This window comes from Sus scrofa, chromosome 14 (assembly GCF_054392235.1).
Source record: "Sus scrofa isolate SSC_HxYL_T2T_F1_AM1 chromosome 14, Sscrofa_HxYL_maternal_Yorkshire_Landrace_v2.0, whole genome shotgun sequence".
In the NCBI taxonomy this organism is placed as follows: Eukaryota; Metazoa; Chordata; class Mammalia; order Artiodactyla; family Suidae; genus Sus; species Sus scrofa.
Window position 1 is genome coordinate 124,173,972 of NC_139396.1, and position 18,486 is coordinate 124,192,457.

Genomic DNA, 18,486 nt, shown 5'->3' on the forward strand with positions numbered 1-18,486 from the left:
TTCTAGAATTAAAAGGCATCATCCTGATGGGAGGGGGAGGGAGCGGGAGGGATCGGGAGCTTGGGCTTATCAGACACAACTTAGAATAGATTTCCAAGGAGATCCTGCTGAATAGCATTGAGAACTATGTCTAGATACTCATGTTGCAACAGAAGAAAGGGTGGGGGAAAAATGTAATTGTAATGTATACATGTAAGGATAACCTGACCCCCTTGCTGTACAGTGCGAAAATAAAAAAAAAAATATTAACAAAAAAAAGGCATCATCCATCCATTCATTCATTTGACAAATATGCATTGACTGCCTAGGGAGCCAGTCTGCCTGCATTTGAATTTCAGTTAATCTATTTAGCACTTGTGTAAATTTAGCTAAGGCTAGTTGATCTTAATTTTTCTCATTTGAACTGTATTATTTCGACTATGATGACTCTAAGCCAAGCGCTGTGCTAGGTGCGAAGAACACTTTAGTGAATAAAGCATGGAGTCTAAACTCAATCAGGGGAGGCTTCTGAGTTTTGGAGGAGAACACGGAGCCTGCCTAAATTTGATCCTTTCTACCTAGCTTCCTAAAATGCATACAGGATAACAAGGAGAGGACGTTAAATCTCCCATACATAGCTCTCAGATACAGCTTTAGTAGGCAAAAGAATACTAAGAATTTCAATTTACAAGTGGGTGGGAGAACATATCTGAAAATAGTGGAGTCTGCTCTGGAGTCCAAAAGAGCCTAGAATCAAATGGAAATTCTGTGGAATCAAAGAGAAGAGGGCAGTGGCATCTTAGTGTCACTGTGACTCAGGTAATACCAATTGAGGTTAATTCCCAAAATGATCTCACTCTGAATGCAGAAATAATATGAAGTGTAGGTTCAGAAACCTGGAGGATAGGAGCCTTGGTTACCAAGGAGTCTAGAGAAAGAGGCATAGAAAGTGAATATTGTAGAAAGGCATCACTTCTAGGGGAAAAGGAGGCACCATATAATCTGCAAGTGTCTCTTGGTGGCTCAGAGATGAAAAAGCAAGAAGGAAGCAGCTGAAGGTAAAAGCTATAACATGATGAAATCAAGGATTCAGAAGAAAACAGACCAAAAAAATGTTGCTTATTAAGGAAACTGCAGCAATAGAAAGCACTCAAACTACAAAATCAAGTAAACCACTCTAACTCCTATAATACTTCAGCTCTAGGAAAACCCAACCCAAACAAACTTGAAAGCCAACAACAAAAAGACCCAACGCCCTCAGTGAGTTCTTATATGTAATAAAAGCAGTGGTTTGAGGAAAACACATAGCCTTAAATATTTACTCTTTATGTTAATACAGATTTTTAAAATGCCAGCAAATTTAACATCCAATTCAAAGAGTTAAGAAACAAAATTTAACTGAAAGAAAGCAGAAGGAAAACAATGTCAAAGAAATGAGAAAATAATTTAGAAAGCAAGAATATGAAAATATTTATTCTCAATCATTTTCATATGTGATAATGGAAGCCACATGTTTAAAAATTCTATGGAACTTCTTCACATTACTGAAGGAAGGCAGAAAATGTAGTTCCCATTCTGGCTTAGCGGTAAGGAATCCGACTAGTATCCATGAGGATGCAGGTTTGCTCCCTAGGCCCATGCAGTGAGTTAAGGATCCAGCATTGTTGTGAGCTACAGCGTAGGTCACAGCTCCAGCGTAGGTCACAGATGTGGCTCAAATCTGGTATTGCTGTGGCTGTGGTATAGGCTGGCAGCTGAAGTTCCCATTTGACCCCTAGCCTGGGAACCTCCATATGCTGCAGGTGTGGCCCTAAATTAAAAAAAAAAAAAAAAAGTCCAGTCACTGTGGAAAAGAGTTAGTTTCTTAGAAAGTTAAACATACATTTACCATAGGACTTGTGAATCCCACTTTTAGCATTTACCCAAGTCTTATGCAACCTATGTTTACACAAAAGCCTGACTACAAATGTTTATAGTGTCTTAATCATCACCAAAGAACTTAAAACAACCCAATGCTTCAACTGATGACTGGATAAACAAACTGTGATACACCCATAACACAGAACCCTACTCAGCAATTAGAAGGAACAAAGTATTAATGAGTAAAACAACATGGTTAAATATCAATCATGCTATGTGAAAGAGTCTTCATTTATACAACATTCTGGAAAAGACAAAATTATAGGATAGAAAGCAGATCAGTAATGCTGGGCTTGGTGGGAGGATTAATTATATAGAGGCAGAGTGGAATTTGGGGAGTGATGGAAATGTTCTCTGCCTTAATTTTAATGATATTTACATGATTATAAACATAGCTCAAAACATGGAACCATACATTTAAAAGGGTAAACTTTATTGTATGTGAATTATACCTCAATATTTCTGAAAAAGAGTCTCAGAGATTTAAGACATATAGAGTCTTGCTAAAACCTTGACAGATAAAATGAGATATCTGATATTTTCTTCAAGATAACCTGATAGTTTGGAGAGAAGTAGGGGGAGGTATACATAAAATCAGATTGCCCAAGGGTTGCAATTAGTTGAAACTAGGGCTTATTACACTATACAGGTTGCTATTCTGTATGTTTGACATTTCTCACAATAAATAAAATTTTAAATGTAAAAAGTTGTCTGGAATTGGAAATCAGTCAACATAGAAGAATTCAATTTCGTATGCCCTTATGAACAAGAAGCAAATCTTGGCATATTGTGCAGGAAGCTGTTATGTTGTTACCATTGAAAAAGATTGGTGGCAAATCTTGGGCTTGAAAGTCAAATTTGGAATTTTATAAAGTAGTTATGTCCCTTGCTAGTCCCATATTAAACAAAATTAAACTGTATTTTCTCAAAGTGGTTAATATCTTTTTTTTTTTTTGTCTTTTTGTCTTTTTAGGGCAGCATCCATGGCATATGGAGGTTCCCAGGCTAGGGGTCTGTTTGGAGCTATAGCTGCTGGCCTATGCCACAGCCATAGCAATGCCAGATCCTTAACCAACTGAGTGACGCCAAGTTCTCATGGATGCTAGTCGGGTTTGTTAACCGCTGAGCCACAATGGGAACTCTGTTTTATTTTTTCTTAAATATCTTGATGTATGGTATATAGCATTCTCAAATTTATTTGTCTACATGCTTTTTTTTTGTCATAGCATTTGCAGAAATAGTATTTCCTGGAACATACTTAAGATTCCATACAATTTTGGGGACTAACAATACATATTTATAGTTGCTTAGGTGCCAAGAGGCAACTTAATCCTGAGATAGAAACTTGCTGCTTCATGTATGAGGGGAATGCTAGCTGCTAGCACAATAGACCTTATTTCTCCCTCACATGTCTGTGCAATGAGAGCATTTTGGGTGGCAGTTGATTTTTCTTTATGTGGATTTTCAGGAATTGATGCTCCTCCCATATTATTAGTTTTTCATCCTCTAGGGGTTCAAATCCTTTTTCATCTATCCAGCCTCAGGAAAGAAAGAATGAAGCCACATTGACACCTTAACCCCTATGCTAAGAATGATGCATATTACTTCTGCTCCCATTCCATTGATGACAACTAGTCATATGGCTCAACTATATATAAGAGGGTCTGAGAAATGGAGTTCCTGGCTGGGCTGTTGCTTTGCATGAAAAGTGAACATGAATTTTGATGGGCAGTTCACTGTCTCTAATTTGGGCTGCAATACCTTTGAATATTGCATAAACACATGAGCAATTCAACCAACTCAATGTTTCCACCAGAGTTTATGACTCTAATGATCTGAAATGTGGTCCTGGCTTCCATCAATATCTTAAAAACTTCCAGATAATGTTATTGCTCCATTCAAGTTAAGAATCATTGGAATAGTCATGAATTCTTAAAGGAAGAAAAAGAATTTTTATTTATGTATATTTTTCCTGCTTTATTGTGATATGATTGACAAAAAAATATGTATATATTAGGTTGAAAATGTGATTTTTTAAAAATATCCCTGTTACATAGAGGCACCTCATTTCATCCTACATTACAAATAACCCAATGGAAATGCTAACTGATAAGAAGACATTCTTTTTAAAATATGTAAAATTAGGTCAGTATGAACAAGCACTACTGACATGATCATCTGCAACCAATGAAACCTGGATACCCTTGGACGGCTTTCTCCACAATGATATAGTTTTGTCTCCCAACAAAATAGATATCATATTTTCATCCAGAATACTCTAGGAATATAAATCATCCAGATGGCTGAAACTTATTCTTGATAGCATGATAGATCACTGGGCATTAGATCCTTGAAGAGATGCTATTTTTCAGAAGCTGCCTTTAAAACATCACTCACGCTGTCACAACAGATCCAAGTTTTATAGCCCTGCAGCTAGCATTCTAAATTGTTGAACTGGACACTAAGTAAGATGTCCACCATAAATGACTGAAGAAGACTTCTTATAAAAAGTGTATCTGAAATTTACTTCATTTACTTTGATGGACTGCATTAAACTAATTTGAATTTATGATACAAGTGTCCACTTAGAATTTGCCCGCTATGAGTCTAGGAGGTTTTTTTTTTCTTTTTAAAGAAATGATTCATTTTGTTTCAGTCGCACAAATCCAGAGCACCCATGTCCATTCACGTTTGCCTGTGACAGTGTTTGTATTGCTTCATTATGGGGCATTTTGTTCCCCCAGGACAAAGCCCATCAGATGACCTTTATCTCTGTGTATAACTTCATTCCTGCTTCTCAGAATAATCAATCGATTTCTGTTTGTCAATTTGGCTTCATCAGCCACCATAATGGTCAATTACTAAATAAGAATTGATCACCAAGTGGCCTGATGCTGTTACCTTAGCAACCCTGAACACAGTCTAGTTATTTGAATCATTTAAGCGACTAGATCAGATTAGCCATTTGCCATTTGATCAATAGCACATTGACCAGCATAAGACTAATTTTATTGTGCCCTTAGGCAAAGTATTAGGGGGAATATTGATGTTTAATTAATATACAAATATATTTCTCTGAGCAAAGCAAAATATTTGCAGATTTAGTATCTAAATTACAGCTATTTTATTTGTCTAATAAAGTGAGAAAAATGCTAACCTTAAAGTCACTGAAAGGGGTATAAAACCACAGATAATTTATTCACTTAACAGACACCATTAAGAATCAAGTAAGATTTTATAAGCTAGATGTTGTGGATAGTGATGAATAATTCATAGTCCCTGCCTGCCAGTAAATCATAGGCTCATAACAGAAATATACTGTAAGGAAATAATTTCAGTAGAGCATGGTAAATAAAAATGAGCTATGATGAGTGGGATAAAAAAGGAGTTGCTTTTTTCTCTTCCTGGAGAAGTCAGGGAATATACATACAGAGGAGATGAAGCATAAGTAGGTTCTTGAAAGATTAACAGGCATTTCTAGGTGACTAAGAAGATTATTATAGTCAGAGGAGACCTGGGAAAGCACAAAATAGCACAATGTGTGTGTTTTTCCATATCTCTTGGTTGAAAGTAACACCAATCAGAAAAGTTAATTTGAGAAGAAAAGGGGATTTTTATTGAAATAGCAGTAGGAAGGCAGAATAATGACTTCCCCAAAATGTCTATGTCCTAACTTCCAACACCTATAAGAACATTGCATTGTATAGCAAAGGAAAAGGATGCAGATGGGAAAAGTTGGTAAGAAACTGAATTTAATTAAGATAAGGAGATTATCCTAGACCATCCAGATAGTCTCACTGTAATCACAAGGATCTTTACATGGAGAAGAAGAAAGCAGAAACCCAAATTACCAGAGTGAGAAAGACTTAATCAGCCATTGCTGGCTTTGAAGATGGAAGGGGACAATGAGATAAGGAATACAGACATTCTTTAGAAGCTGGAAAAGATAAAGAAAGAAACACACTCTCCCCTAGAGCCTCCAGAAAGAAATGCAACCCTGCTGTCACCTTGATTTTAGCCCAGTAACACTCATTTTGGATTTCTGACTTCTAGAGAGGAAGATAATAAATTTGTGTTTTAAACTATTGTTTGTGGTACTCTGTACCAGCAGTAATAGGAAACTAAGGCAGAAATTTAGTTGAAATTTGATTTTCTTGAATTTAATTTCCTAGGAAGAGCTAGGAAATCAAGCCTCAAGAAGAGAAGGTATAACTGGGACCAGATTCGCCATCATTTCTTTCTCCCAGTCAATTGGCACCATTCTCTGAGAGCAGCTTTTCCCATGGGAGCAGGAAGTCTGGTCTGTACTCATACAGTATAGGGTTTCAGAGAGACATATTTCTCCAGCTTGCTTCCAGTTTGGGAAAAAAAAAAAAAAAGCCATAGAAATATTCTCATTGACTTATTTTGAGTCAAATGTCCAAGGATTGAACTAAGCTCTTAGGGTGAATGATATCAATTAGCCCAGCTGGGGTTATGTCCCCATTAATTTAGCAGAAAAAGAGAGATATGCTACCAAAAGAAAGGGGACAAGAATGTAGGGCAAATTGGAATAGTAGCGGTTTATTCCACAGTGTGTTGAATGAGCTTCAAGTGGTTTACTATAGAGTAGGAGCTTAAAGTCAGTGACGATTTCAACCTAGTGTCATATGAATAGTTAGATCAGATAAGTTCTAACTCTGTGGACTTTATTTTATTTTTTTGTCATTTCTTTGGGCCGCTCCCGCAGCATATGGAGGTTCCCAGGCTAGGGGTCTAATGGGAGCTGTAGCCACTGGCCTACAGCTCTACAAGATCTGCTTTCTAGATCTTGATCTCTGCTAAACTGACCTTCCTCACAGCTGACCGATTCTTAAATTTATTGTACTGAAAACAAGATGGTGGATCAAGGTAAATGAAGTTTATCCATCATGATCTCCATGGTTTGAGTGGAATCTCATAAATATATATTTGGGAGTGTTTCTCTTCTGGATCAGTGGTAATCTGACTGGTATCTGTGAAGATGTGCATTCGATCCCTGGCCTCGCTCAGTGGGTTAACAATCTGGCATTGTCCTGAGCTGTGGTGTATGTAGGTCTCAGATGAGGCTGGGATCTGGCATTGCTGTGTCTGTGGTTGACTGTAGCTTTGATTCCACCCCTAGCCTTGAAACTTCCATATGCCACAGGTACGGCCCTAAAAAACAAATATATATATATATATATATATATATATATATATATATATATATGTATATATTTGGGAAAGCTAGGATTCTGGGAATAATTTAAAGTCCACAGAGTTAGGAGTTCCTGTCAGAACTCCTACTCAGAAGCGCTTGTGTTTAGATTAGACTTAGCCAGAGGCAACCAAAGATTCCATTCAGGAATCTCCAGCCTGTTGGAGAGTGCCTTGGATGTTTGTCACAAGATCTGAATATAAGCCTAAGCTATACTCTTTCTTAATTTTATTGCTTAGGCTAGTTTACTTAGTGCTGCAAATCTCATTTTCATTATCTGCAATCTATATATCGATCATAAAATCTGCTCCCTATAAAAGATGCCATTTACTGAGAGCTTATGTGTATTAGACACTTTATGAGATTCCAGGAAACTCCAGCCATGAAGGAGAAGTCACCAGCTTTGAGATAAAGTTGTAAACTAAGGGAAGAAACGAGAATGCTGGGGAGGTACTATAAACATAAAATCAAAACGGGACCTGCGGTGAGGTTAACTTGATGCAGAGGCATTTTTAAAGTAGGGTTTTTAATGCAAATATGATGGCTTGCTGAGCCTGGGTAAGCTGGGAATCATGTTATACAGTCTGCAGGTAAAGGAAGTCAATTATGAGCGGGAGAAAGAGAGAGTCGGAGAGACAAAGAGAGAGAGAGAGAAAGGAGTGTGGAGGCAGAGAAGTCACTATACTTCCTCTTCCACCTCTGCTATCCCCTATCCCATGTTTTCCAAGTATGAAAACCACTCTCGAACCTGACATTCCTTAAGGAAATTCCTCAATGAAATGATTCAAATGAATCTAGGAAAGGAACCTCCAACCCATACTGTCTTTATTGCCCCAAATGGCAACTGTTTCCCCAATCTTAGAATTAGATCATTGTTGATTCTGACCCTCTGGGCCAGTTAGACCCACACTCATTCAGCAAAGTGACTCACTGATAAAGCATTGTAATTTATTTATGTCAGGAGTTACTAGCTCATCCATACTGGGGCTGCTGTTCAAAGTATGGCAAACTGAACAGTTAAAACAATAGAAATTTATTGTCTCCCAGCTTTCCTGTGTGTCTGTCTTCACATGACCATCTTCTAATAAGTCCATTAGTAGGGGCCCAACCTACTCCGGTATGACCTCATTTTAACTTTAATTATATCTGCAATGACCCTATTTCCAAGCAAGTTCATAGTCTGAGAATCTGGAGGTAAAGACTTCAACTTATCTTTTGGGGGTGATACTAATCAACCCATAATACTATCCTCTTGTTTTTGACAAACATCCTATTCAGATTCTATATCCATCTGATTGCTGGTTTCTGACTCCTGATTTCTCTCCTATATATGACCCAACTCTTAGACTTGGGGTCAAGTGTTAACAGATTGTTAAGACAGACATGAAGGCAGATGTGAGAAAGAGAAAAGCAGCCCCTGACATCTGGGAGCTGCCTGGGTATTATCACCCAGCCACGGTGTTGCCAGGAGCTGCCTGGCACCTATAGCCGGGACTTGGTGTTCTCCTGTTGAACATAAACAGAGCTGCTGTGAACATGATGAATCAAGACAAAAACAAGCCAACGCTATAATCACTTCTGAATACCGAACAAAATACAAGCATTGTCCAACCACACAAGAGGTCAAATCTCTATCTTGGCTAATATGAGTGAAGGATGCTTCTTTACCAATTACAGATTTGCCTTGGTCTAATCCTCTCTCTCCTTCTACTTAAATATAAATAAATCATTAAACTTGCCCCCACTTATTGAGAGCATTTAATCCAGATCAAAGCCCATGCTCCTTAAATCTTCCCCAAATCACAAAACACAACCTCAAATCTTACCATGAATTCTTTCTAATACTTTTCTCCTGAGTTTCCTGATGTGCCCTCTGGCTTACTGATATGCATTCTTTCTTACCGCAACAAGCAGTCAACTCGACTTGTCAAACTGTGAATGTGTTCCTGATGGAATTTGCCTGGAGGGCACTGACAGGAGTTTTAATAATGCATATTAGCCAAAATGTGATAATTGAATTAGGAAACATTCTGCATGTGAAATGTATCCATCTCTCTCCAGTGATTACTGTGGGGATGATTACACTTCAAAGAGAAAACACAGGTATAAAATATAGCCGTACTTAATGAAAGTATTCATTGCTGTACAAATCTGGTGTTTTAAACGAAAGTATTCATTGCTATACAAATCAAATTCAACTCAAATTTCGATACATCAGTTTGGCATCAGGTCTAATGTCTTTTTTTTGGAGTGTTTTCTTCTCTTGAATGGTCAAAAAAAATCTGGAGTTCCCATCATGACTCAGCGGTAATGAATCCAACTAGAATCCATGAGGATCCAGGTTCAACCCCTGGCCTCACTCAGTGGGTAAAGTATCTGGTGTTGCCATGAGTTGCAGTGTAGGTTGCAAACACGGCTCGGTTCTGGGGTTACTATAGCTGTAGCTCTAGTTTGACCCCTAGCCTAGAACTTCCATATGCCGCAAGAGTGGCCTAAAAAGACAATAACAACAAAAAAATCCTAGAAAATTTATCAGCTCCCACACCCAATCATGGCATGTGAGGGGGAAGGTTTGAGATCAGCTATCTCTGCCACTACTTCCGGCTTTTCCATGGGGTTGCAGTGGGAAAGTTGTCCTATCCCATCTGGTCAGGTGGTCAGCCATGTTTGGTGACTTAAATCTCTTAGTACTTGGTGCCACCCAGAGTATCCACACCAGAGTGTCCCTGGTGCCACCCAGAGTGTCCCTTCTCTAGGTCATAGCTCTTAGATCTTAACTCCTTCAGTATCAGCAACAGTTATTCTCCCAATGTGCCAGCCCCTCCAGGAGAGGTGTTAGAAGTGGGTCAGGATCCATGTGGGACTAACATCACTCTTCTCCCTGGAGGGAAATGCCTCTCCAAGATGGGCAGCTCCTCTTATCAGACCCTCAGATACAAAGGTCTCTTTATTTTCATTGCTTGTACAACTGAACTTTTTACCTCCAGAGGGTTCTTAAATTCCCACTTCCTTCTGGAAGGGAAGGAACCTCTATGTCTCAGTGAGAAGAATCGTTCCCAAGGATGACATGTGGGCTCTCTAAGCCCTCTCTCAATAGAGCAGAGAGGAAAGGAAACATTTTTAAGACATAAGTTAAATGCTTGATGGGGCCATGTGGCTGCATGCAGTGACATATAACACAGAGCTGCTTTGTTGAGTGTCTGGAATGGTTTTCTTTGATTTACATTGGATGTTGGATTCTTCGGTGCAATTTACTTTGATGATTTAGAAAATGAATACTTTTTGCCTATCTTTTATGCTATCTCAGACCTTTTATGTAAAGTATATTTACTCCCTAGTTAAGTTGCATTATTATCATTAACTTGAAATAAGAATATATCCTTATATTCTTATAAACATTTCTTTTTTAATTCCTCTAGGAAAGATCATGTTATCACTGAAGGTTAAAATTTCCTTAGCTCCTAGCTCCTTTTCCCCAATGAAACAATTATTTTTCTAATGTGATTTTTGACAATGTGATGCTATCTAGGTGACATCTGTCTGCAACTATTAAACTGTATCAGAACAGACAGCACTAATGCTCCTTCTAAATTCCTGTCATGATTCTGACTACCTCCTTCCCCTTTATACGGACCTGACAGTGTACCTCATTCTCTGATACAGATTTCAGTATCAAACCATTGGCTTCTGCATTGAGTAGATTACTCTTATTTACACAAATAAGAGTTACTTTCATCAGCTGCAGAATAACTGAGGTCTATTATATAAAGAGCTGTGTTCATACTATAAGGGGAAGAACATTATTGACTAAGGTAGTCTTTAATTAAAAGTGTTTGCTTTTTTTTAAAACTACTGTAGCAGAGAGAAAATCTGAGAATGGGACTCAGACTAGGTCAATTTTTGCTAGAAGCCAAAAAAGTTGAAAATATAATGTAATCCTCTAGAGCATCAGTTTGTAAGCATGCCTGAGGCAGTGGGCAGAGTGAGTGTGATGGGGAAGTGGGTGAGGATAAAGAAGTCAAAACTTAACTCATGTCCTAGTTTTGCTTCGGTCTCTCTCCAAAGCTTGAGTTTGTCCATGATAACATGTACTATCTTTTATTACAAACTAATTAAAGAAAGTCAATTGGGACAGGTTTAGATTTTTTTAAAATGAACTGAAGTTGAATAATATTCACTTTCTTTCCAACTCCTGACACAGTCTCCTGGTAATTTCAGCTAACTTAGATTTGTAGTCTATATCTGGAATCTAGAAAGCTGGGAGACACAGTAACTTTTCCACCACTGATATCATCATTCTGGAATGTGATTTCAGCCCTGGTGAAATAAATCCAATTGTGATGACAGAAAAACATATTTCTCTGATGCTTTCAACTCACTCTCTGTTCTTGGGTATTATTATTATTTTTTATCTGTTCTCCTTAATCAGACAAAATACAGAAAAAAAGCCCAAAGAATAAATACAACACTGCTCTACACCAATTCCAATGAGAATTGAATACTTGGTTCTCTGACGAGGAATATTTGATAGAAATATTGACCATGAACCCTACGGAGTATATGTTTCCTAAACTAAGCTGCATGCGTTTATACTTTTCAAAGTAGCAGGATCTTCAACCATTTTCTCTCCCTGTTATGTCACTTAGTCTGATAATTAAAAATGTATGCCTTTAGAGAATCATCACTTGCAAAATTCTTACTTGCCTCATATTATTCAGGAATCAGAATTAAGGACCACCAATTATAAAATTTCATCTCAAAGAGAGATTTTCTGTGAGAAGAATAGAAATGGTTTTCTTTTTGATGTTTCACATTACTTTTAGTTTAATGATTTCATTTGCATTTTGGTGCTTTCCAAGTGAAATGTTCTAATATATCTCTGGATAATGCATTCGATGACATAGAGACCCTGTGTAGTGGAAACATGGTTGAAAGAGCCACTGGGCAAGGTGTCGCAAGAGGTTATTGTAAATTATTTCCCTATTATTTATAAACTATGTGGTCTTTGGGAAACTACTTAAACTCTCAGGTCCTCATTTTCCTTTTCTACAAATTGGGTATAATAATTACGCCATGTAGGGTCAAGTGAGGATCTGAGATCACGTATACAATGCGAGGCAGAGCATGACATATATTAGATACTGACTAAAAGGCAGTGTCTAAATGAAAGCCCTGGGACATATGCATTAAGGGTAGCCTTGGAGATGGGCCTCAATGGTCCTCATCTTCTGGGGCTCATGTCCTTGGGTAATCCCCTCTCCCTGAGTGTGGCTGGACTTACTGCCTCACCTGCAAGGAACAGGATATAGCACAAGTGATAGAATGATGAAATGACACTTCTGAAATTAGGTTATAAAATGACTGCCTTTCATCTTGAGTGTGTTCTCTCTCTCAGCCTCATGGGTGGCTTGCCCTGGGGGAAGGCAGCTCCATATTGTAGGGCAGCCCTATGGAGCAGCCCAGGTGGTGAGTGACTGGGGCCTGCCAACAACCATGGGAGTGAACTTAGAAAGAGCCACTCCCCAGATAAGCCTTCAGATGAGACTGTGGCTCTGGCGATCAGTGTGACTAGACCTAATAACGAAAGACCCTGAGTCAGAAACACCCATTGAAGCGGTGCCCAGATTTTTGACCCACAGAAACTGTGAAACCATTAATGTTTGTTTTTTTAAGCTGCTAAATTCTGAGGTAATTTGTCATATGAAAGTAGAAAAAAAATCTATCATAAAAGGCCTAATAGCTGAATTTTAGAAAATATTTTCTTCCATTTTATGGAAATCATTTGGTAGATTTATAGGATATATTCCTATGTAATTCCTCTTAAAATTATATTTGATGTGTTTTGGGGCATGATATGGTGCAGAGGAGAGTATGAAACAGTTTTAGAAGGCAGACTTTAGGTTCTAGTTGTTTAACTATAGCCTTGAATCTTCAATTATATCCAAGGAGCATTAGTCAGCTTTTGAAATGCTCCAAGAAATGCGGTCATTGGGCTAAGTCTGGGCAACACCAATAACTTCTTTCACTCCTGGAAAGACACAATGAATAATATGTTATAGGCTCTAGAAGTCTGAGAGATGCTAATATTTCTAAAAGGTTAATAGCTTTAAAATGTTAAACCTCCCACAGTAGACTTTGGGAAATCATGGGTTACTTTGAGTAAGAAAGTGCTGAAATCCTGACTATGCCTCACAGCAGCCCAAACCTTACTTAGGAACAACTACTTTCAGTCTATTAACAACTATTTTGGGTCTATTTAACCTCTCTCAGTCCCCAGGCCCTAAGGGTTCAACCTTTCCCCAGAGCAAATGTTTTATTATAAAATAACAAGAACTGAGTGTTATAATCACCAGATGGTAAGAGCTGAGTAAGTTCTAATCTGACAACACAGAAGAAATTGTTCCCAGTCTCATTCTGTTGGTTCTCATTTCATCATTTTCCTCATAACTGTTGAGTTGATTATTGCTTGATCCCAATAATTCACCCTTTTTTTTCCAGAAAGACTTGTTAACATTGTTTTCTTTACCTCCACCCCCTAAGAAAATATAAATATCAAAATCCTTCCCATTTAAAATTCTTAGTTAAGTACGGCTTTAGTTCTCCATGAAGGACTCCCCTTCACTAGGACCTACATCATATCTACTAAATATTGTATAATGTTTTTGCAACATATTGAAAAATTCTTTGGAAATGTTTGCAAAACTCTGGTACCATTTGCAGCAGTGCATGGCAGTTGCTATGACAACCACTTTTAAAATTAAGAAGAGAAATTAAAAGTTTTACATAATGGGAAGGACTTTCTGACACTAAGTTTAAGATGTTGGGATTTTAACATAAAAGTCTATCTTACTGTGTAGGTCCCTTCTTATTAGGATAAGATTTTAGAGATCATCATTGAAAATGTTATCACACCAATTTTTTTTTCCATGTCAGCTAATGCTAGTATTGTCGGAAAATTTTTTACGAAAATTCTACTGGTTATAAAGTTTATGAAATGTGCTTGGTTAGCAAATTCTCCCCTCTGAGTGCCAGCAATAAGCAACCATATTAACCACAATGGTGTGGGCAGTCAATGAGTGGCTGTGTGCACCATATCAGGCACTGAGAGATGTGTATTACAGATATGTAGGATTCTGGAGGATATTTGTGAGAAGAAAATAGAATTGTGCAATTTCACATAGACAATTAAATTCCTTGCTGACAACAACCCTATTAATCAGCTATTAAAATCCCCATTTTACCCACAAAAACTGAGCCTCAGAGAAATTAGATAACTTTTTCGGGGATAAAGCTAGTGGGCAGCAGAGCCAGCATTCAAATCCAAGTTTGTTTACTCCAAAAGCTGTGCTCTTAATACTTATATTGCTTTACAAAAAAATAACAAACAAACATCATACAATATGATGTTTATATGCAGAATCTAAAAAAAAAAAAGATACACATGACCTTATTTACAAAACAGAAATAGACCCACAGACATAAAAAACAAACTTATGGTTACCAAAGGGGAAAGAGGGGAGGGGATAAGTTAGGAGTTTGGGATACACTACTATATATAAAATAGATAACTGAAAAGAACCTACTGTATAGCACAGGGAACTATACTCAATATTTTGTAATAACCTATAAGGAAAATAATCTGAAAAAGAATCATTATCTCTCTAAGTGAATTACTTTGCTATACATCTGAAACTAACACAACACTGTAAATCAATTATACTCGAATTTTAAAAATACATGGAAATTTTATGTATTTACTGAAATTTTTAAATTTGCCACTCCATGCAATTCATACACAAAGGGTTCTTGACATGACATTAGTGTGGCAGAGATCAAGGGAGAAGCTTTCTAAGACAATGCAAAGACCCATTTCACATTCTTCTGGCTTGACACAGGGAGATGCAAATCAAAACCACAATGAGATACCATTCTACTCTAGGATTGCTATAATCAAAGAAATAGAAAATTGCATGTATTGGTAAAAGGTGGAAGAATTGGAACCCACTGTTGGTGGGAAGATAAATGGTGCAGCCTCTGTAGAAGACTGTTTGGTAGCTCTTCAAAAAGTTCAACACAGAATCACCATATGACCAAGCAATTCCACTCCTAGGTAGGTAGCCAAGAGTTGAAATCAGGAACTCAGACAGAGACATACAGACATTCACTGAGGCATTACCACAGTAGCAAAAAGGTAGAAACAACTAAAATGTCAATCAACAGATACACGGACCAAAAAAACATAGAATTTGCCTACAATAAAACATTCCGCCACAAAAACTAATGAACACATGTTACAACATGAGTGCACCTTGAAAATATTATGCTGTGAAAAACGCCAGACACAAAAAGAATTATTTATGATTTCACTTATATGAGGTATCTAGAATAAGCAAATTCATAGACAGGAAGCAGGTTAGAGGTAGTGGGACTGAGAGAAAGGGGAAAAGGGGTTATTACTTATTGGTTATAGGGTTTCTGTTTAAAGTAATTGAAAATTTTTGAAAATAGGTAAGTGGTGACAGTTGCAAGGCATCTTGAGTGTAATTGATGTCACCAACAAATGGCTATACACTTAAAATGGTTAAAATGGCAAATTATATGTATATATAATTTATTATATATTACATTTTTACCACAATAAAAGTGTTCTCATCATCCATAACTTCTAATTAAACTGCCTTTTAGCTATACTGCTTCAGCTTCCTGCTACTCAAGGCTAGACTTAGGTTTTTTGGGGGAGGGGGAGGGGGAGGGGAGGGTTGCTGTTGTTGTTTTACCTAGATAGTCTGTCCAGAAAATTTTCCTTAGAAAGTCAAAATTTTATATGTGGATGTTAGAATTTTAGAACTGATGAATTTATATGTTATTTTTTAAACCACTCCGTCCCTGTTTCTTAAATGTTAGATCCTCGAGGACAAAGATTAATTTATACATTTCTAGGTGCTACTACAATGCCCGACATGTGGCACTTGACAAATGTCAATCTGAATAAATGAAACGAAAGAAAAGAAGGAAGCAAAATGAAATCCAAAGAAGTGCATTTCAGTTCATTTCATTCCTTCATATAGCCAATCATTCAAATAAAATTTTTTGCTGCCTGCTTGATGTTAGGGCTACAAGATATTGATCTGATGGCCTTTATCCCCAATTCTATGGTGGGAGACAGATAAGGAGGGATTTTTCCAGCACAATGGAGTGTTTGGCAGCATGTACAGTTCGGGGTAACATAACTGGCCAGTTGGAGGATGAGACTTCAGTCTCTTGTTTCCTATTTTAGCTTTATTCTGTTTGATAAGAAAAGACTGAATAATGTTAAGTTGTGCCAATAGACTCTTGTCATTAAGGACTGGAATTAGGCCAAAAAAGGTCACTCTGGTCTCTAACACTATAGGTACTTTTGAAATAGTGTGACTTGCATTGAGTTAGGCCACTTCATAATTTACGTGGCTGATCCTATACCTGGCTATGGAAGGATATGGGAAGTCTCTGGGAGATTATATCAGGACACAGGATGCTTGGCATATGATAGGGACAGAATATTTGTGATCCCCAAAATACATATGTTGAAGGGTGATCGTCTTTGGCAGTGAGACTTTTGGCAGGTAACTAGGTAGTTGAAATCATGAGGTTCGAGCCCCCCAGGATGATCTCAGAGTCCTTATCAGAGGAGGAAGAGAGACAAGAGCTTGCTCTCTCTCTACCCTGGGAGAACATGGTAAGAAGGTGGCTCCATGCAAGACAGGAAAAGGGAGCTCACCAGGAACTAAATCAGCCAGCAATTTGATCTTGGATCTCCCAGATTCCAACACTGTGAGTAAAAGTTCGTTGTTTAAGTTACCCAGTCCACAGTCTTTTGCAACAGCAGCATGAGGTAAGAGTGTATACATGAAATGGGAGGCTATAGGTTTCTGGAAATGTTGTGGGGCTAGTTTGTCTGTTCTGAGTTGGAGTAGAGTGAGAGAAAGGAATTGGAATGCCTCCTGATGGGTCAATGCATGAACTCAGAAGGACAGCTTCATGCCCCTGGTAGGAAAGGGACAGGAAGTGGGACCAGGATAGTAAATGCAATGTGGGTATTCAGAGCCAGCAGTTTACAAAAGAAAAATTGAGAATTGAGGTCCAACCTTAAAAAAAAAAAAAAAAAACAGTAAAAAATAAAGAAATAAGAGGTGAGAGGAAAAAAAGGATGAAAATAAGGCATAAGTAGCAAATAGGAAGTAGATAAACATATTTCAGATGCCAAACTTACATCTACTCCCATGTAGGCTGAACAGGTCCCTTATGAAGGGCTGAGATGGGCTATACCATAGTAAAATCACCTTGATTTTATTCACTTGGCTCTGCCGTCAGGCACAAATTTGGTTCCCCTTACCAGGGCCATCGTGGGTCTATGTGTTTTTCAAACGGTCACAAGTCTGCTTCCTCAGGAGCTTTGAAGGAAGTTTGTGAACAACACAGGGATGCTGAGCTGTAACCCTGACTCCAAAAAGGAAGAACCCAAAGATACATTCGTAAGTCATGCTCATCAACTGCTAGTGAAATATGATTTGAATTACTTTGTTCCTTTTTCCTCAATGGTTCATCTAGTTTGGCATAGGCCAGACACTTCAGAAACATACAAAAAGTTCCTCTAATTCTCCCAACTATATAATTGGAAACATCTGTAATATCCTGAAAACCTTTAGCCAGATCAAAGCTGCTTGCCAGTTTATGCATGAACACTGACAGTCCATTGAATGTCACTGAAATTGCTATGTTTTAAAACTGACAAGTGTTTGCAAGTAAAAATTGCAACTACACAACCTACTTCCAACTTTATGCTCTTTGCAAATTGTCATTATGCATATTTCTGGAAATCTGAGGGATTCCAACTTAAAAGCTCATTTTTCTTTTATCCTCCTTAGTTTTCTAATCATGTACCAAACCAGGCTCTATCTTCCAAAGGAAAGCTGCAAAGAGATCACTCATGTTCAATTTTTTCCTTTTGGTTAATTCAGAGTGTCCAAATTGTTTATTTTGATTGCATTTTAGGTAACATATTACTTTGTCTAGATTCTCTAGCTTCAGTATCAAAACAAAACAAAACACCCAGTTGAATAGTGCTTTGGGTAAATTACACACCTCTCTGAATTTCAGTTTTTATTAGCAAAATGGGAACAATAATTCTTGCTCTACCCACATTGTTAGGCTGTTGAGATGACTGAGGATACTACATATGAAAAAGGCCCTTTAAAAAGAACAAAGCACAACACCATGAGTGCATAATACAAAAACCAGAAAAGAATCCTGGGAGCTTAGTTATTTAATTAACTGCTTTTTCAAACAAAGAGCAAGTTGGTTTGTCATAATGGCTTTGATTATGTTAAGGA